Source organism: Lipotes vexillifer, unplaced genomic scaffold (assembly GCF_000442215.2).
Source record: "Lipotes vexillifer unplaced genomic scaffold, Lipotes_vexillifer_v1.1 scaffold3, whole genome shotgun sequence".
In the NCBI taxonomy this organism is placed as follows: Eukaryota; Metazoa; Chordata; class Mammalia; order Artiodactyla; family Lipotidae; genus Lipotes; species Lipotes vexillifer.
Window position 1 is genome coordinate 2,052,740 of NW_006783631.1, and position 21,889 is coordinate 2,074,628.

Genomic DNA, 21,889 nt, shown 5'->3' on the forward strand with positions numbered 1-21,889 from the left:
TCCCTCAGCCTGGGGTAACATTTTCCAGTCTCAAAATCTGGGAAGTACTGGGAAAAAAGACAATTGATTAATATTCTAAATATTTTATCCCACCCAAAATGTCATGTGTACCCAGGTCCCAGTATATATGAAAGCGGAGGAGAAGGAGGTGGGCTTCTATCAGTCACATGCATTATTGAATTCACATAGGGTTCCAGGCGCTCTGAGTAGCACTGAGGATATAGAGATGAATAGGACAAGGTCCCTGCTCTCCAGACTAGTGGGGGAGGAAGCCAAGAAAACAAATAATCACCATGCAATATGATAAGTGCAATAAAGGGGTACTCATCAGATCAAGGAAGGAGAGTTCAATTCACTGGTGGACAGGGATGGTGTTTTGGTCAGTTTGGGCTGCTGTAACAAAGTACCACATAGACTAGGTAGCTTATAAACAACAGAAATTTATTTCTCACAAATCTGAAATTCCAAGATCAGGATGCTAGCATGGTCGGGTTCTGCAGACTGCTGACTTCTCCTTGTGTCCTCACTTGGTGGAGAGCAGAGAGAATTCTCTGGAGTCCCTTTTATAAGGTCACTAATCTCACTCATGAGAGCTCCACCCTCATGACTCTTATCTCCCAAACCAAATACCATCACACTGGAGATTAAGATTTTAACATTTGAATCTGGGGGGAAACAGACATTCAGTCCATTGCAGATGGTAAAGGTGATTCAGAAAGTCTTTCTGGAATGGATGCTGAAAAGTCCAACTGACCAGAAGCATCCCTTCCTTCTCCTCCCTGCAGACACTTTCAGCCATACTCCTACAATTCCACTGACATTTGCCCACTGGGATTGCTACTTAAGAAGTCCTACTTTTCCAGTCAGCAGCCTGAGGTGACCTCTAAAAATGGTTTGTTATTCACTTGACCCAGAAAATCCCACAAAATCATGCAAGTCGAGAGGTTCAAATCTTCGTGTTCACTTTAAGAACACTCGTGAAACAGCCCAGGCCATTAAGGGTATGCATATCCGAAAAGCCACCAAGTATCTGAAGGATGTCACTTTAAAGAAGCAGTGTGTGCCATTCCGTTGTTACAATGGTGGAGTTGGTAGGTGTGCCCAGGCCAAACAGTGGGGCTGGACGCAGGGCCGGTGGCCCAAAAAGAGTGCTGAATTTTTACTGCACATGCTCAAAAATGCAGAGAGTAATGCTGAACTTAAGGGCTTAGATGTAGATTCTCTGGTCATTGAGCATATCCAGGTGAACAAAGCCCCCAAGATGTGGTGCAGGACTTATAGAGCTCATGGTCGGATCAACCCATACATGAGCTCTCCCTGACACATTGAGATGATCCTTACTGAAAAAGAAAAGATTGTTCCTAAACCAGAAGAGGAGGATGCCCAGACGAAAAAGATATCCCAGAAGAAATTGAAGAAACAAAAACTTATGGCCCGGGAACAAATGCTGCAAAAAATAAATGCAAATAAAAAAAAAAAAAAAGAAGTCCTAAAAATAAGTTCTTGGTGGTAAGTTATTATGTTATCAGGATAAGTAACACATTTTGCCTACAAATATACTAGGAGGGTTTATTTATGATCAATTATTAATATGACCCATCTTCACCTAGTAGAGACAGGTAGTAATTGAAAAGAAAACAGAAGGAAGACTTGAGCAGGGGCACTATCTTGGCTTCCCTAGAAGCACAGCCTAAGACAGGGATTCTTATTCAAGCGGCTTATGAAAGAATGCTTCCAGGAGAAGACAGAGGGAAGTAGGATAAGACAGGGGAACAAGAGCAAGGATGTGGTCTCAGCTGGAGATGACCTTCAGTGTAATTTAGGATTGGCCCCACGTTGAGGCAAGAAGGGAGGAGAGGATGGGACAGTGGGAGACCACCTCTTTTGAGAAGGCTCCCACTGTCTGGGAAGGAGACAGCAGGGAGTGGTTATCAGCCACACCTCACAGCAGGGGATGAATGCCCATCAGGCATCTGGAATGTACCAACAGCATCCAATACAGGCCAGGAACCAGCAGGGAGCCTGGGGTCCCCAGCTGCACTCAGTAGAAGACTTGAAAGACAAAGAAGAAAATGAGACCAGAACAGGAAAGTTCCATCAACCTGAGAGATTCCTAAGGACAGTTCTTGATAAATTGTATTTCTCCTCTGGTAGCACTCTGAAAGAAGGGAGTATTTCCCCCACCTTGCTCTGCACTTGCCCAACACTCAGCTTAGAAAAGCCTTAGAATCTAGCAATGGGAGGCACCCCAAAGCCCTAATCTGCCTTGCCTCAACTGTGACTGCAAGATCTCAAGTCCTAACTCTCCAAGTTGGAAAGGGCTGTCAACAGTCCCTGCATCCACTACTGGTCCCTGACCAGCATTTTCCCCCGTTAATCTCTAGCAATGCTAACACTGCCTGGAGCGTGACAGTTACACTATAGCTGCAAATGTGGGCAGGAGGTGAGATGCTGCCAACTCTCACTTCCAAATTGTTCTCTGTGGATTCTCCTCAGCATAGCCAGCCTTGGGGAGCTGCTGAGAAACAGATCAGTAGCCCAGTTCTCAGCCGGAGAGTATCACTGCCATACTGGGGAACTAGCTTCTGTCTTGGCCAAGCTTCAGGGGAAAAAAGCAGAAGTAAATGTGAGCATTGGCTCTTCAGGAGTCTGAGGGACTAATGGTATGCAAATGAAAAAAAAAATCTTTGTATATGTTGTTAAGAATCATGGTTCATAAAATATGCCCCACCCAATACTGGAATTCCTTTAGCTAAACTAAGGTCTTTTCTTCTAAAATCAAATATTAGCCATTTTCCCAATTCAAATAAATTAATAAATAGATTTTTTTCTATTTACATCTTCTTTCTATTTTATTCTCTTACAACTCTGTCACCTGTTTGTTTGCTAGTAAACATTTCTAAGCAACAAAACACAAAGCAAGTATCAACTAGATATGAACAAAAAACTGTGGGAAAACAAGTTATGTCTGGTTCATACTTAGTGAATGTGCAGTCATGGTTCTGATCTTATATTCCATACAGATGTTATTAAAATAATAATGCCATTTTTAGCCCTACTATGTGCTAGGCTTTCAGATGCTAGACATTTTAACTCTAGTATTCTCATGTGTAATTTAGACAGCATTACCCCTATTTTACAAATAAATACATAAATTGGTAAACTGAGGCACAAAGAGTCTCAAAGTTCATAAAACTTTACACAAAAATTAATTTTGTTGTGATGAGGTCATGTAATAAAGAGGTCTGAACTAGTCTTGAAGGTCAGCTAAGGTGTCCCTGAGGAGGTGATATTTGAGACAAGTTCTAAAAGAGGAGGAAATTGGAGAAGGGGGTCACAGGAAATTGCATTTGCAAAACCTGCGTTAAAGAGCACAGCTGCTTTGGAAAACATTCTGGCAGGTCCTCAATAGGTTAAATGTAGGGTTACCATAGGCAACTCCTTCCTGGAGAAGGAATGAAAACACAGTCAGCTTCTGAATAAACTTCTAGGAAAACTCCAATTCTAAGGAAGGATGGGCAAGTCATGGGGGGAAAATCCACAAGGACTAGACTTCCTCTTTTCTCCTCAATTTCCATACTCCATTGGTGAGTTTAACACAGTGAATAAAAAAGATGGGCTACCCCCGTGGTTCTCAACCAAGGGCAACATTCCCAGGAGGGGATATCTGGCGATGTCTGGAGCCATTTTTCATTTTCATAATTGGGAGGTGGGGTGGTACCTGCCCAGTGAGCACATGACAGAAACACACTGTCCCAAGTGGAGGATGGTGTCAACTGGACCCCAAATTGAACTACAGGTTTTGAAGCAAGCCTCTTTCTGAAAGATAATTTTATCATTCCTAGTAAGAAAGGATAGAAAGACACAGACAGGCAGACAGAGAGTGAGGGAGAGAGAGATGTGAGCAAAAGTACTAGGCAGAGACAATCCCAGATCAACACCATAAAACACTTTCTAGAAAACTTTCCTTTCCCCACATACATTCCACCCAGGGCTACTTTCATTCTGGGTCTTTCTCTTTTCTAAGTCAAAATTTACCTTCTTGATGTTTTCCTTAGAATGTTAGTGTTTGATGGCACTTGGTAAGCCATGAAGACTGGAGAGAGGTACGCCCCCAATAGCTTCAAGATATTTGGGGCATAAAATTAATCCCATGACAGAGATGAGCACTATTATTACACACAAAGGAGGAGGTGGTAGCCTTGGGCTCTGAGCAAACTTGAAGAAAGGTCCAAACGCTGGTCAGCCCTGCGTTTTTCACCCAAAAGTTTATCACCTTTCTGAAATTTCTATCGTTAGAGCCAAGTTTGGGGTGACAGTTCCTTTAAACTCAATGACACAGAATCCATGCATTGCATTTTACTCCTCATCCTGTATACAAACATAGAGTAGTCATTATGACTTATATTCAAATTTCTTTCCATATTATTTTCCTTAATATTCTCTGCTGCCACTTTAGCCACCACTGCTACAGCTCCAATAACTACACGGAGCAGTCCAAACACAACATCTTGCCCGATCCCCCCCAAAAAAAATTACCATTCACTCTGTTCACATTAAGTAATGATTTGCAACGTCCTTCTCCATTTTCCTGTTCACAACTCTGCCAATAGAATTTCTTAATGCAAACAGTAAAAACTGAATTACAAGTGTGATCCAATTTTGCTCTGCATAATTAGTGGATTAGACATCAGAGAAAATCCACTTACTTTCACAGCTCATCCAACTCCCCACCTCCCCCACCCCCCAGACACAGAAATAAAGGCTCCAGGAGCACAAAGTGAGAAAGGGTTTCATTTCTAAGTGACAATCACAGCTATCAAACTGTTTTTAAGATGACTCTAAGTATGATCCTTTCTCAGTTGTATTTTTTCCCCTAAGAAAACAAGGCTGGAGAGCTGAATAACAGCACCTGAGTGAAAAGTATTCGTTGAAGCTGCACATTTTTTGCAAGAGATTATGGAATGAACTCTTGGTAGCTGAAAAACAGCAAGCCACTCAGCTTGTCTCAGCTTGGCTTCTGGAGCTGGAAGGTTTGGGTTTAATTCTTGGCTCTGCCAGCTTATAATATTGGGCAGGTTGCTTAACTTTTCTCCATCCTTTTCCTTACCACTAAAATGCGCAGGGTTGTGAGAGTTAAGTAGGATAATACCTATAAACTGCTTGGAACAATGTCTGGCACATAGTAAATGTTCAAAACGGTCTGCATTATTCCTCTATGCCTAGAACCCAGCTGCAGAGAACAGGGACCCTCAGCCTAACGACCCAGCCCACCCTGCATGTTGGGTGGGCATCAGGGCTCAAGACTGTGACAGAGGCCTGGGCCCCACGTTATGCTCATAAACATGTGGTCCATCCACCCAGCACTGCCACAGGCTGCCAAAGATATATACTGGAAATGGCTCACCCTAACGTGGCCAAGCCTTAACTAAAGAAACAAATGGAAGATGCTTCTGCCACTGCTCATGAAGTAGGGGAAGAATGCAGGCAGGGAAGGCAGAGAGAGCAGGGAGGGGAAATAGGACTTCTCAGATTTTCTCCTGCATCTTTTCCCTCTCAAATGTCTACACCAGCTACATGCAGAATAAATTAAAACATCAACAGTTGAGTGGACAAGCACTCCTGTCACCAAAAAGCAATCACGGTTGGGTAGCTCTCCTGTTACCTTAGCATCATAAGTATGGTTGCTGCCATATAAGTGCTTTAGGTACATTTTCCCATCTAATATTCAAGACAGCCTTGTGGAGTAAGAGCTAGTATTACTCTGATTTTAAAAATGAGGAAACTGAGTTCCAGAGAACTTAAGTAAATGCCCAAGGTTGTGCAGTTTGTAACTCACAGAACTGGAACTGAAAACACAAATCTATTGACTCCAGAGCTCATGCTCTTCACCACCAGGTCCTGACCCCTTGCAGATTCCCAGAGCTTGGATGAGTGTAAATCCAGGATTTGGAAAGATGGAACTGACTGAGCAATGTGTAGTGCCTCTATCAGTTCTGGTTGGAAGAGAGAGAGCTTAGTAATAAGACCCACCCAGGTAACAGAAAGGCTTTCTTCTCGGTAAACTGAAGAGTCCCTTTTAAAAATGCCATCATAGGGAACACAATCGCTCAGGATGGTGGAGTAGAAGGATGTGCACTCACCTCTTCTTACAAGAACACCAGAATTACAAATAACTGTTGAACAACAATTGACAAAAAAATGCTGGAATCTACCAAAAAGGATTCCCTACATCCAAAGACGAAGAAGAAGCCACAACAAAGGGCACAATCATCATAATATCAAATCCCATACCCACTAGGGGGGCAACCCACAAAGTGGAAAACAATTATACCACAGAAGTTTTCCCACTGAAGTTAAAGTTCTGGGCCCCACATCAGGCTTATGAGCCTGGGGGTCTGACAATGGTAGGAGGAGCCCACAGAGAATCTGGCTTTGAAGGCCAGCTGGGTTTGATTGCAGGAATTAAAAAGGACTGGGGGAGCAGAAACTCCACCCTTGGGGGGTGTGCACAAGGACCCGTGCACACAAGGACCCAGGGGAAAAAAGCAGTGATCCCATAAGAGACTGGGCCAGACCTACCTACTGGTATTGAAGGGCCTCCTGCAGAGGTGGGGAGCAGATGTGGTTCACTGCAGGGACAAAGACACTGGCAGCAGCAGTTCTGGGAGTACTCATTGACATGAGCCCTCCTGGAGGCTGCAATTAACCCCACCCAAGAACCTGTAGGCTCCAGTGTTGGGTCGCCTCAGACCAAACAACCATCATGGTGGGAACACAGCTGTATCCATCAGCAGACAAGCAGCTTAAGGTCTTACAGAGCATGGTCCTGTCCATCAGAGGGACAAGAACCAGCTGCACCAAGCACCAGTCCCTTCCATCAGGAAGCCTGCACAAGCCTTTTAGATAGCCTCATCCACCAGAGGGCAGAGAACAGAAACAAGAAGAATTACAGTCCTGTAGCCTACAGAACAAAAACTGCAATCACAGAAAGTTAGACAAAATGAAATTACAGAGGAATATGTCCTGGATGAAGGAACAGAATAAAACCCCAGAAGAACAGCTAAGTGAAGTGGAGATAGGCAACCTTCCATAAAAAGAATGCAGAATAATAAGAATTAAGATGATCCAGGATCTTGAAAAAAGAATGGAGGAAAGGATCCAGAAGATGGAAGAAATGTTTAACAAAGACCTAAAAGAACTAAAGAACAAACAGAGGTGAATAATAGAATATCTGAAATGAAAAATACACTAGAAGGAATCAATAGCAGAATAACTGAGGCAGAAGAAAATGAATAAGTGACCTGGAAGATAGAATGGTGGAAATCACTGCCATGGAAGAGAATAAAGAAAAAAAGAATGAAAAGAAATGCAGACAGTCTATGAGATCTCTGAGACAACATTAAACACACCAACATTTGCATTATAAGAGTCTCAGAAGGAGAAGAGAGAGACAAAAGACCTGAGAAAATATTTGAAGAGAAAATAGCTGAAAACTTCCCTAACATGGGAAAGGAAACAGTCACCTAAGCCCAGGAAGTGCAGAGTCCCAGGCCGGAAAAACCTAAGGAGGAATACACCAAGACACATAGTAATCAAATTGAAAAAACTTAAAGCCAAAGAAAAAATATTAAAAGCAACAAGGGAAAAGACACAAATAACATACAAAGGAACTCCCATAAGATTATCAGCTGATTTCTCAGCAGTAACTCTCCAGGCCAGAAGGGAGTAGCACAGTATATTTAAAGTGATGAAAGGGAAGAACCTACAACCAAGAATACTCTACCCAGAAGGCTCTCATTCAGGTTTGATGGAGAAATCAAAAGCTTTACAAACAAGCAAAAGCTAAGAGAGTTCAGCACCACCAGACCATCTTTGCAATGAATGCTAAAGGAACTTCCCTAAGCAGAAAAGAAAAGACCACGACTAGAAATAAGAAAATTATGAATGGAAAAGCTCACCAGTAAAGGCAAACACACAGTAAAAGTAGGAAGTCATCCACACACAAATATGATATCAAAACCAGCAATTGTGAGAAGGGGAGAAGACAAATGCAAGATATTGGAAATGCATTTGAAATTAAAAGATCAGCAACTTAAAAAAATCTTGTTTATATACAGACTGCTATATCAAAACCTCATGGTAACTGCAGACCAAACATCTACAATAGATACACACACAAAAAAGGAAAAGGAATTGAAACACAACACTAAAGATAGTCATCAAGTCACAAAAGAAGAGAACAAAAAAGGAAGGAAGAATAAAGACCTACAAAAACAAATCCAAAACTATTAACAAAATGGCAATAAGAACATACATATCAATAATTACCTTAAACATAAATGGATTAAATGCTCTAACCAAAAGACATAGACTGGCAGAATGAATACAAAAACAATACCTATATATATGCTGTCTAAAAGAGACCCACTTCAGACATAGGGACACACACAGATTGAAAGTGAGGGGATGGAAAAAGATGTTCCATGCAAATGGAAATGAAAAAAAAGTTGGAGTAGCAATACTCATATCAGACAAAATAGACTTTAAAATAAAGACTGTTACAAGAGATAAAGGACATTACATAATGATCAAGGGATCAATCCAAGAAGAAGATATGGCAATTGTAAATATATATGTACCCAACATAGGAGCACCTCAGTATTTAAGGCAAACACTAACAGCCATAAAGGGAGAAATGAACAGTAACACAATAATAGTGGGTGAATTTAATACCCCACTATCATCAATGAACAGATCATCCAGACAGAAAATCAATAAGGAAACATAGGCCTTAAATGAAACATTAGACCAGATGGACTTAATTAATTTTATAAAGCATTCTATTCAAAAGCAGCAGAATACACCTTCTACTCAACTGCACATGGAACATTCTCCAGGACTGGCCACAAGCTGGGCCACAAAGTGAGCTTTGGTAAATTTAAGAAAATTGTATCACATCAAGCATATTTTCTGACCACAATGCAATGAGATTACAAACAAACTACAAGAAAAAAAAAACTGTAAATAACACGAACACATGGAGGCTAAATAATATACAACTAAAGAACCAATGGATCACTGAAGAAATCAAAGAGGAAATAAAAAAAAATACCTAGAGACAAATGAAAATGAGAGCACAATGATCCAAAAGCTATGGAATGCAGCAAAAGCAGTTCTAAGAGGGAAGTTTATAGCTATACAATCTTACCTCAGGAAACAGGAAGAATCTCAAATAAACAACATAAACTTACACCTAAAGCAACTAGAGAAAGAAGAATAAACAAAACCCAAAGTTAACAGAAGAAAAGAAATCATAAAGATCAGAGCAGAAATAAATAAAATAGAAACAAAGAAAACGATAGAAAAAAATCAATGAAACTAAAAGCTGGTTCTTCGAGAAGATAAGCAAAATTGATAAACTTTTAGCCAGATGCATCAAGAAAAAAAAGGGAGAGTGCCTACATCAATAAAATTAGAAATGTAAAGGAGACATTACAATGAAACCACAGAAATACAAAGAATCATAACAGACTACTACAAGCAACTATATGCCAATAAAATGGACAACCTGGAAGAAATGGACAAATTCTAACAAAGGTACAATCTCCCAAGATCAAAGCAGGAAGAAATAGAAAATACGAATAGATCAATCACAGGTACTGAAATTGAAAGTGTGATTTAAAATCTCCTAACAGGTGGTAGAGTCAAGATGGCATACTAGGAGGATGGAGAATTCGTGTCTCCTCACAACTAGGGCATCTACCAGGTGGGGGACCATGGACACCTAAGGGGATGGGAGGAACCCTCAGCAACCGGGTAGGATGTGGAGTGTAGGGAGGGAGTGAAGGGGGAGGAGAAGTGGAGGCAGGACAGGACTGGCGCCCCTGAGGCGTGGCTGAGGGAGGGAAGGAGTTCCTACATCCAGCGGGACCCACCCACAGTTAGGGGTCCAGCGGGGACAGGGGAGACCCTGGGAGAGACAGTGGGGGGGCCCAAACAAGTTGAAAGGAATGGGGCCAATGCTTTCCCTGTCCAGTTAGACACTGGGAAGCCGGTAGGGCTCCCGGGCCTAATCCTCTGCCCCCTGCCCTTACACCCTCACCCAGGGCCCCACCTCTACACTCAGAGAACCCCTTTGAGACCCCCTCCAACATGCTGGGCCTAAACCCCACCCACACACCCTCACTCAGAGCCCTACCACCAAACTCTGGAACTCCACACTCCAGAGGCCCTCCCTTCAGTGTGCTGCCTCTCCCCTTCCATTCAGGTCCTAAGCAGAGGCTCCACCCCACACTTGAAGTTGTGCTGTCTAGGCCCCACCCCATGCTCAAACATCACACGCCCACCCACTGAGGTCCTACCCCACCCTAAACTCCAGCCCTGCCTAAGTTCCACACCCTGCCTAAACTCTGTCCCCATAGCCAAGGCTTTTTTTTCTTTTTCTTTCTCTTTTAGATTGAGGTTCTCCTTTACGTTGTTGATTCATTGTTGTTGATTCTTTTATATTTTTAATTTTCTTAATAAATATTTTATTTTTATAATTTTATTTTATTCTTTACATTTTGTTAGTGATCTCTCCTTTTGGCTTGTTGTCCCCCACCACCATTTTTTTTTCTTTTTTCTGTTGTGATTTTATTTTACCTTGTTTCAGCTGTATCAATTATAGTTTTATTTTTCCTAATATATTTTTTATCTTTCTAATTTTATTTTGTTTTTTATTTTATGAAAATGTATTACCACTTTTTTTCATTCTTTCATCTTTTTTTTTTTTTTTTTTTAACGGTTCCACAAAGTTTATGGGATCTTGGTTCCCAAGCCAGATGTCTGGCCCAATTTCCTATGGTGGGAGTTCCAAGTCCAACCTGCTGGACTAACAGAGAACAGCAGACCCCAGGGAATATCAATCAGAGTGAGGCCTCCCAGAGGCCCTCAGCTCAGGACGAAGACCCAGCTCTATCCAACTGCCTGCAAACTCCAGTGCTGGACTTCTCAGTCCAAACAACCAGTAAGACAGGAATACAGCAAAATGCATCAAAAAACAAAAAAGATGAAACAACAAAAAAATATGTTACAGATGAAGGAGAAAGGAAGAAACCTACCAGACCAAATAAATAAAGATGAAATAGGCAACCTATCTGAAAAACAATTCAGAGTAATGGTAGTAAAGATGATCCAAAATCTAAGAAACAGAATGGACAAAATAAAAGAAAGGTTTAACAAGGACCTAGAAGAATTAAAGAGCACACAAACAGTGGTGAATACACAATTATTGAAATTAAAAATACTCTAGAAGGAATCAATAACAGAATAATGGAGGCAGAAGAATGGATAAGTGACCTGGAAGATAAAAGGGTGGGAATAACTGTCAGGTGGCAGAATAAAGGAAAAAGAATGAAAAGAATGGAGGACAGGTTCAAAGACCTCTGGGACAACACTAAACGCAACAGCATTCAAATTATAGGGGTCCCAGAAGATGAAGGGAAGAAAAAACGGTCTGAGAAAATATTTGAAGAGATTGTAGTAAAAAAATTCCCTAACCTAGGAAAGGATGGAGTCAATCAAGTCCAGGAAGCACAGAGAGTACCATAAAGGATAAATCCAAAGAGAAACATGCCAAGACAAATATTAATCAAACTATCAAAAATTTAATAGAAAGAAAAACATATTAAAAGCAGCAAGGGAAAAGCAACAAATAGCATATAAAAGAATCCCCATAAGGTTAACAGCTGATCTCTCAGCAGAAACCCTGCAAGCAAGAAGGGAGTTGTAGGACATATTTAAAGTGATGAAAGGGAAAAAACTACAACCAAGATTACTCTACCCAGCAGGGATTTCATTCAGATTCGATGGAGAAATTAAAACCTTTCCATATAATCCAAAGTTAAGAGAAATCAGCACCACCAAACCAGCTTCACAACAAATGCTAAAGGAGTTTCTCTAGGACAGGAAACACAAGAGAAGGAAAAGACCTACAATAACAAACCCAAAACAATTAAGAAAAAGGTATTAGGAACATACATATTGAAAATTACCTTAAATGTAAATGGATTAAATGCTCCAACCAAAAGACATAGATTGGAAAATGGATAAAAAAAAAAAACAGGACCCATATATATGCTGTCTACAGAGACCCACTTCAGACCTAGGGACACACACAGACTGAAAGTGAGGGGATAGAAAAAGTTATTCCATGCAAATGGAAATCAAAAGAAAGCTGGAGTAGCAATTCTCATATCAGACAAAATAGACTATAAAATAAAGACTATTACAAGAGACAAAGAAGGACACTACATAATGATCAATGGATCAAGCCAGGAAGAATATATAAAAATTGTAAATATTTATACATCCAACATAGGAGCAACTCAATACATAAGGCAAATGTGAACAGCCATAAAAGGGGAAATTGACAGCAACACAATCATAGTAGGGAACTTTAACACCCCACTTTCACCAATGGACAGATCATCCAAAAGGAAAATAAATAAGGAAACACAACCTTTAAATGACACATTAAATAAGATGGACTTAATTGGCGTTTATAGGACATTCCATCCAAAAACAACAGAATACACTTTCTTCTCAAGTGCTCATGCAACATTCTCCAGGATAGACCACATTGTGGGTCAAAAATCAAGCCTCAGTTAATTTAAGAAAATTGAAATTGCATGCAGTAACTTTTCCGACCACAACACTATGAGACTAGATATCAATTACAGGGGGAAAAAAATGTAAAGAATACAAGCACATGCAATATAAACAATATGCTAATAAATAACACAGAGATCACTGAAGAAATCAAAGAGGAAATCAAAGAATACCTAGAAATAAATGACAATGGAAACAAAATGACCCAAAACCTATGACATGCAGCAAAAACAGTTTCAAGAGGGAAGTTTATAGCAAAAAAATCCTACCACAAGAAACAAGAAAAATCTCAAATAAGCAACCTAACCTTACATCTAAGGCAACTAGAGAAAGAACAAAAAAACCCAAAGTTAGCAGAAAGAAAGAAATCATAAAGATCAGATCAGAAATAAATGAAAAAAGAAATGAAGGAAAAAATACCAAAGATCAATAAAATTAAAAGCTGGTTTTCTGAGAAGATAAAATTGAAAAAACATAAGTAACACCCATCAAGAAAAAAAGGGAGAAGACTCAAATCAACAGAATTAGAAATGAAAAAGGAGAAGTAACAACTGATGCTGCAGAATTACAAAGGATCGTGAGAGATTACTACAAGCAACTATATGCCAATAAAATGGGCACCTGGAAGAAATGGACAATTCTTAGAAAGGCACAACCTATGAGACTGAACCAGGAAGAAATAGAAAATAGAAACAGACCAATCACAAGCACTGAAATGAAAATGTGCTTTAAAATCTTTCACCAAACCAAAGCCCAGGACCAGATGGTGTCACAGGTGAAGTCTATCAAACATTTAGAGAAGAGTTAACACCTATCCTTCTGAAACTCTCCCAAAATATAGCAGAGGGAGGAACACTCCCAAACTCATTCTACGAGGCTACCATCACCCTGATACCAAAACCAGAAAAGGATGTCAGAAAACAAAGAAAACTACAGGTCAATAGATCTGATGAACATAGATGCAAAAATCCTCAATGAGCTACTAACAAACAGAATCCAACAGCACATTAAAAGGATCATACACCATCATCAAGTGGGATTTATCCCAGGAATGCAAGGATTCTTCATTATGTGGAAATCAATCAATGTGATACACCATACTAATAAATTGCAGGAGAAAAACCATATGATCATCTCAATAGATGCAGAGAAACCTTTCGATAAAATTCAACACCTATTTATGATAAAAACTTTCCAGAAAGTGGGCATAAAGGGAACTTACCTCAACATAATAAATACCCTATATGACAAATCCACAGCAAACATCATTCTCAATGGTTAAAAACTGAAACGATTTCCTCTAAGATCAGGAACAAGACAAGGTTGCCCACTCTCACCATTACTATTCAACATACTTTTGGAAGCTTTAGCCACATAAATCAGAGAAAAAAAGAAACAAAAGGAATCCAAATTGGAAAAGAAGAAGTAAAACAGTCACTGTTTGCAGATGACATGATAATATATAGAGAGAATCCTAAAGATGCTAGCAGAAAACTACTAGAGCTAATCAATGAATTTGGTAAGTAGCAGGATACAAAATTAATGCACAGAAATCTCTTGCATTCCTATACACTAATGAAGAAAAATCTGAAAGGGAAATTAAGGAAACACTCCCATTTACTGTTGTAATAAAAATAATAAAATACCTAGGAATAAACTTACCTAAGGAGACAAAAGGTCTGTGTGCAGAAAACTATAAGACACTGATGAAAGAAATTAAAGCTGATACAAACAGATGTAGAGATATACCATGTTCTTGGATTGGAAGAATCAACATTGTGAAAATGACTATACTACCCAAAGCAATCTACATATTCAATGAAATCCCTATCAAACTACAATGACATTTTTCACAGAACTACAACAAAAAATTGCACAGTTCGTATGGAAACACAAAAGACTCTGAATAACCAAAACAATTTTGAGAGAGAAAAATGGAGCTGGAGGAATTAGGCTCCCAGACTTCAGAATATACTACAAAGCTACAGTAATCAAGACAGTATGGTTCTGGCACCAAAACAGAAATATAGATCAATGGAACAGGATAGAAAGCCCAGAGATGAACCCACGCACCTGTGGTCACCTTATCTTTGATAAAGGATGCAAGAATATACAATGGAGAAAATACAGCCTCTTCAAGAAGTGGTGCTGGGAAAACTGGACAGCTACATGTAAAAGAATGAAATTAGAACACTTCCTAACACCATACCTAAAAATAAACTCAAAATGGAGTAAAGACCCAAATGTAATGCAAAACACTACAAAACTCTTAGAGGAAAACATAGGCTGAACACTCCATGACATAAATCACAGCAAGATCCTTTTTGACCCACCTCCTAGAGAAATGGAAATAAAAACAAAAATAAACAAATGAGACTGAATGAAACTTAAAGGCTTTTGACAGCACAGGAAACCATACACAAGACAAAAAGATGACCCTCAGAATGGGAGAAAATATTTACAAATGAAGCAACTGACAAAGAATTAATCTCCAAAATATACAAGCAGCTCATACAGCTCCATGTCAAAAAGATAAACAACTCAATCCAAAAGTAGGCAGAAGACCTAAATAGACATTTTTCCAAAGAAGATATACAGATTGCCAACAAACACATGAGAAGATGCTCAACATCACTAATCATTAGAGAAATACAAATCAAAACTACAATTAGGTATCACCTCACACTGGTCAGAATGGCCAGCATCAAAAAATCTACAAACAACAAATACTGGAGAGGGTGTGGAGAAAAGGGAACCCTCTTGCACTGTTGGTGGGAATGTAAATTGATACAGCCACTATGGAGAACAGTATGGAGGTTCCTTAAAAAACTAAAAATAGACCTGCCATACGACCCAGCAACCCCACTACTGGGCATATACCCTGAGAAAACCATAATTTAAAAAGAGTCATGTACCACAATGTTTATTGCAGCTCTGTTTACAATAGCCAGGACATGGAAGCAACCTAAGTGTCCATTGACAGATGAATGGATAAAGAAGATGTGGCACATATATACAATGGAATATTACTTAGCCATAAAAAGAAATGAAATTGATTTATTTGTAGTGAGTTGGATGGACCTAGAGTTTGTCATGCAGAGTGAAGTAAGTCAGAAAGAGAAAAACAAATACCATATGCTAACAAATATATATGGAATCTAAAAAAAAAAAAAATATTTGTGATGAACCTAGGGACAGGACAGGAATAAACACACAGACATAGAGAATGGATTTGAGGACACAGGGAGGGGAAAGTGTAAGCTGGGACAAACTGAGATAGTAACATTGACATATATACACTACCAACTGTAAAATAGATAGCTAGTGGGAAGCAGCTGAGTAGCACAGGGTGATCAGCTCGGTGCTTTGTGACCACCTAAAGGGGTTGGATAAGGAGAGTTGGAGGGAGACGCAAGAGGGAGGAGATATGAGGATATATGTATACATAAAGCTGATTCACTTTGTTATACAGCAGAAACTAACACAACACTGTAAAGCAACTATACTCCAATAAAGATGTTAAAATAAATAAATAAATAAATAAATAAATAAATAAATAAATAACTCCCAATGAAAAAATTCCAGTACCAGATGGCTTCACAGGAGAATTCTACCAAACATTTAAAGAAGAGTTAACACCTATCATTCTGAAACCCTTCCCAAAAATTGCAGAGAAAGAAATACTCCCAAACACATTCTATGAGGCCACCATCACCCTAATACCAAAACCAGACAAAGATACCACAAAAAAAGAAAATTATATGCCAATATCACTGATGAACATAGACACAAAAATCCTTAACTAAATACTAGCAAACAGAATCCAACAATACATTAAAAGGATTACACACCATGATCGAGTGGGATTTATCCCAGGGATGCAAGGATTTTTCAGTAGCTGTAAATTACTCAGTGTGATACACCACATCAAAAAATTGAAGAATAAAAACCTTATGATCATCTCAATAGATGTAGTAAATGCTTTTGACAAAAATTCAACATCTACTTATGATAACAAGTCTCCAGAAAGTGAGCATAGAGGGAACCTACCTCCACATAATAAAGGTTGTATATGACAAGCACATAGAAAACGTCATTCTCAATGGTGAAAAGCTGAAAACATTTCCTCTATGATCAGCAACAAGACAAGGATGTCCACTCTAGCCAATATTATTCAACACAGTTTTGGAAGTCCTAGCCACGGCAATCAGAGAAGGAAAAGAAATAAAAGGAATCCAAACTGGAAAAGAAGAAGTAAAACTGTCACTGTTCACAGATGACATGATATTATACCTAGAAAACCCTAAAGATGCTACTAGAAAACTACTAGAGCTCATCAATGAATTTGCTGAAGTTGCAGGATACAAAATTAATACACAGAAATCTCTTTCATTCCTATACATTAACAATGAAAGATCATAAAGAAAAAGTAAGGATACAATCCCATTTAACATCACAACAAAAAGAATAAAATACCTAAGAATAAACCTACCTAAGGAGGCAAAAGACCTGTACTCAGAAAAATGTAAGATACTGATGAAAGAAATCAAAGATGACACAAACAGATGGAGAGATATACCATGTTCTTGGACTGGAAGAATCAATATTGTGAAAATGACTATACTACCCAAAGCAATCTACAAATTCAATGCAATCCCTATCAAATTACCAATGATATTTTTCACAGAATTAGAACAAAAAATTTTACAATTTTTATGGACACACAAAAGACCCCAAGTTGCCAAAGCAATCTTGAGAAAGAAAAATGGAGCTGGAGGAATCAGGCTGCCAAACTTCAGAGTATACTACAAAGGTACAGTCATCAAAGCAGTATGGTACTGGCACAAAAACAGAAATATAGATCAATGGAACAGGACAGAAAGTCCAGAAATGAACCCACATACCTATGGTCAATTAATCTATGACAAAGGAGGCAAGACTGTACAATGAAGGAAAGACGGTTTCTCCAATAAATGGTGCTGGGAATACTAGAAAGCTAAATACATGTAAAAAAATTCAATTAGGGCTTCCCTGGTGGTGCAGTGGTTGAGAGTCCTCCTACCAATGCAGGGGACACGGGTTCGTGCCCCAGTCCAGGAAGATCCCACATGCCACGGAGCGGCTGGGCCCATGAGCGATGGCCGCTGAGCCTGCGCGTATGGAGTAATGGAAATGAAAACAAAAATAAACAAATGGGACCTAATTAAACTCAAGAGCTTTTGAACGGCAAAGGAAACCATAAACAAAACGAAAAGACAACCCTTAGAATGGGAGAAAATATTTGCAAATGATGTGACCAAAAAAGGATTAGTCTCCAAAATTTACAAACAGCTCATGTGGCTCAATACAGTAAAAACCAAAAACCAAATCAAAAAATGGGCAGAAGACCTAAATCGACATTTCTCCATAGAAGATATACAGATGGCCAAGAGGCACATGAAAAGATGTTCAACATAGCTAATTATTAGAGAAATGCAAATCAAAACTCAATGAGATATCACCTCACTCCAGTCAGAATGACCATCATCAAAAAATCTACAAACAACAAGGGATGGAAAGGGTATAGAGAAAAGGGAACTCTCCTACAATGTTGGTGGGCATGGAAATTGGTAAATCCACTGTGGAAAACAGTATGGAGGTTCCTTAAAAAATGAAGAGTAGAGCTACCATGTGATCCAGAAATTCCACTTCTGGTCATATATCTGGAGAAAAACTTGGTTCAAAAGTATACATGCACCCCAATGTTCATTGCAGCACTGTTTACAATAGCCAAGACATGGAAACAACCTAAATGTACATTGAAAGATGAATAGATAAAGAAGATGTGGTACAGATGTGCAATGGAATATTACTCAGAATGAAATCATGCCATTTGCAGCAACATGGGTGGACCTGGAGATTATCACACTAAATGAAGTAAGTCAGACAGAGAAAGACAAAAATCCTGTGATATCACTTACATGTGGAATCTAAAAAATGATACAAATGAACTTAGTTACAAAACAGAAGTAGACTCATAGACTTAGACAACAAACTTTCGGTTACCAGAGCAGAAGGAGAGGGGGAGGGATAGATTGGGAGTTTTGGATTGACATGTACACACTGCTATATTTAGAATAGATAACCAAAAAGGACCTACTGTATAGCAGTGAGAACTCTGCTCAATATTCTGTAATAACCTAAATGGGGAAATATTTGAAAAAGAATAGATGTATATGCATAACTGAATCACTTTGCGGTACACCTGGAAAAGAACTTTTTTAATAAAATAAAATAAAGATAAAAAGAGGAAGAAAAATTGCCATCCTAGGGAAAGGGAAAGGGGGTGGGCCCACACCGGGGTAGGAGATTAAGAGGTACAAACTATTAGGTATAAAATAAGATACAAAGATATATTGTACAACACAGGGAATATAGCCAATGTTTTATAATAGCTATAAATGGAGTATAACCTTTAAAAATTGTGAATCACTGTATTGTACAGCTATAACTTATATAATATTGTACCTCAGCTGTACCTCAATTCAAAAGAAATGCTATCTCTAGATGTCATATCTCAGCTTAAACCTGCCCCTTTTCTGCTGAAATAAGCACAAACAGCCTTGCCTTCATTCAGTGTGTTCTTGTTGGCTTCAGCATATGGTAGGCACTCAGAATATAGGTGATGAGGTACATTTCCAGAATGGAATTTTTTTCCCATGTAATTATTCACCACAAATGTTCATTGCCCTCACAAGGCACCACACTCAGTGCTGCGTGGTTACAAAGACCTAAGACATAATCTCTGACCTCAAGAAGCTTACAGTCCAATGGGGCTCAATGGCAGAATGTTGGACATGAAGGAAAAGATAGATGGGGGGCTCAGAGGAAGATGTAATCAGCCAGTGTAGGAAGGTTCCTAGCAGACTGGATAGAGTAGGTGCCACTTGCCAACAGCCAGCAAAATGTCAGGTCTCCTGGGAGCTCTGCACACTGGGAGTCAGCCCTTAAAAACAATGGGATGCCAACAACAGAAGCCATAGCATGGAAAACAAACAAACAAAGTCTCATAAAGGAGAGCTCTGACACTTGAAAACAGAGATTGAAAGCTATTTAGGGAGAGTTTTGACACATCCAAAGAGACTGACAGAAGTTCCTGGACCTGTCTGTGATGTAAATGTAGGACTTCTGGACTTATTTTTGGTTTCTTTGGGTGTCTTCCTTACTGGGAAGAAGTTTTTTTAAATATGAAGTTGATTTTGTAAGAACTTGAGCTTAGAAGTCAGACAGACCTAGGCTCAAATCTACACTCTTCTACTTACCAGCTGTCTAAACTCTCCATGCCCCAGGACCTCCCACCTGGGAGATGAGGTCATTAAAAAGAATTTTAAAATACTATGCATGAAAATGCCTAACACTGAGGCTGGCCAAGAGCAAAGGATCAATAAAGGTTACCTCCCTAGGTCTGCTAGTGATTGGTTTCATTTGAACTTCAGCCAGTCAAGAGTTTTTCTCAGGGCTTGGGTTTGAGACCTTGTAAACAAGGTAGACCTTGAAGCAGTGGACTCTTGAAACCTTTGGTCCATAGGTGACATTCTCCCACCTCCCCCACTGCTACAGGAATGCAGCTAACACTTCCCAAGTGAAGCTGAGAGAGGAAAAATTACCCAGAGAAATTGGTTCATGTCAAAAAGTTACCGGATTTGTTTGAAGAAAACCACATTTTCCCCCTTTTAAACACAGAGAAGAGATCTAACAAAAACTTTTTCCAAACACAATCCATTCTATTAAGAGCATTACTGTTCAAACAATCAAAACAAGATGATTTGATTGATTCTTTTAAATGATTGAGAATCATTTAGGTAGAAGTTGGAAACCTTTGTCTGCAAAGATTAGAGAATGAATATGTTAGGCTTTGAGGATCATAGGGTCTCTGTCACAGTACTCAGCTGTGCCATTGTGGTGTGAAAACAGCCGTGGACAAAACAGTGTAAATGAATGAGCTTGGATCTGTTGCAATAAAACTTTATAGACATCAAAATTTGAATTTCATATAATTTTACGTATCACAAAATATTAATCTTCTATTGATTTTCCCCCGACCATTTTAAAATGTCATTCTTAATTTTCAGGGTTATAAAAAAACAGGCAGGAGATAGGATTTGGTTCATGGTCCCTTGCTTGCTGGCCCTGACTTAGACACTTAGGCCCTCAAAAACAAATAATCTCAGGAAATATTTTGTCCAAGCCCCATATGTTATGGTTGAGTATCAGACCCATAGAGGGGAAGTGACTTGTCCAAGATCAGCTGAGGAACACCAATTAATGTCTTTCTCTCAAAGAGTATGAGATCAATGTCAGAAGCTCAATACAAAGAGTATGGCTATTCAGCGTCAGGCAATTGCTGGTTTAATAATGGAAAAGAAAAAAGAAAAAACAGTTTTTCAACTGCTGTTGGTTACATTCAATGCCAGACAGCCAGTTTAATGGATTCGTCCACTCCCCAGAACTTTTCAGTTTACTCTCTCATTTTACAACTTGGTCATGAGACAGCTGTGTTAAAGATTCTTATAAGTGGAGTATGATGAGTGATTTTGTGTCACATCAAGGACCAAAATTGTCTTTTCACTGCCTGAATCTTATTAGGAAACATTCTGAAACATTGAAATATGTCTTCAACCTTAGGAAAGTATAAAAGACAACACCGTAACTTCACCTTCACACAAACTACACACAGAAATAAAAACCACAAAATGTAAAATGTGATTTTCTCTTTTGAAAATTGCTTTACATATTTTAATTCTTGTGTTTCCCTTAGGGGTTAGATATTTCTGTCACATAGTTATCCAATTAAAATGAAAACTCTCTGCTTTATCCTTTAGGAGAGGACAGCTGCCAGCTGCTAAGTTTTATAAAGTCTTTAATCTTGTCCATAAATATTTAACAAGAATTGGTTGGTACACAAGCTGAAGTAAAGTAAGAAATCAAAGAGAGAATCTTAGAAATAATCTCTGTGTTATGTGAAAGCTGTGTAAAACAAAAGCCGAATGACCAATGTCCTCCTTTTTATTATTAAAATAACCACTAAGATATTTCTGAATATTTTGATCACTCCTTTAGCTTACTTGCCCTCACAAATGCACAAAAATAGGTAGATTACAAAAAGATATTAAATGTGAGTTTCCGTGCCCTTTTCTCCAGGATGCTGCCATTTGTTTCTGAGACAAAATCTCATGTTTCCATGGAAACCCACAATGAG

At 39.0% G+C, this 21,889-nt stretch overlaps 1 pseudogene; it reads left to right on the forward strand.

Moving 5' to 3' along the window:
- Nucleotides 1–889: 889 nt before the first annotated feature.
- LOC103086263 (60S ribosomal protein L17 pseudogene) lies at nucleotides 890–1,470 on the forward strand (annotated as a pseudogene).
- Nucleotides 1,471–21,889: the final 20,419 nt, after the last annotated feature.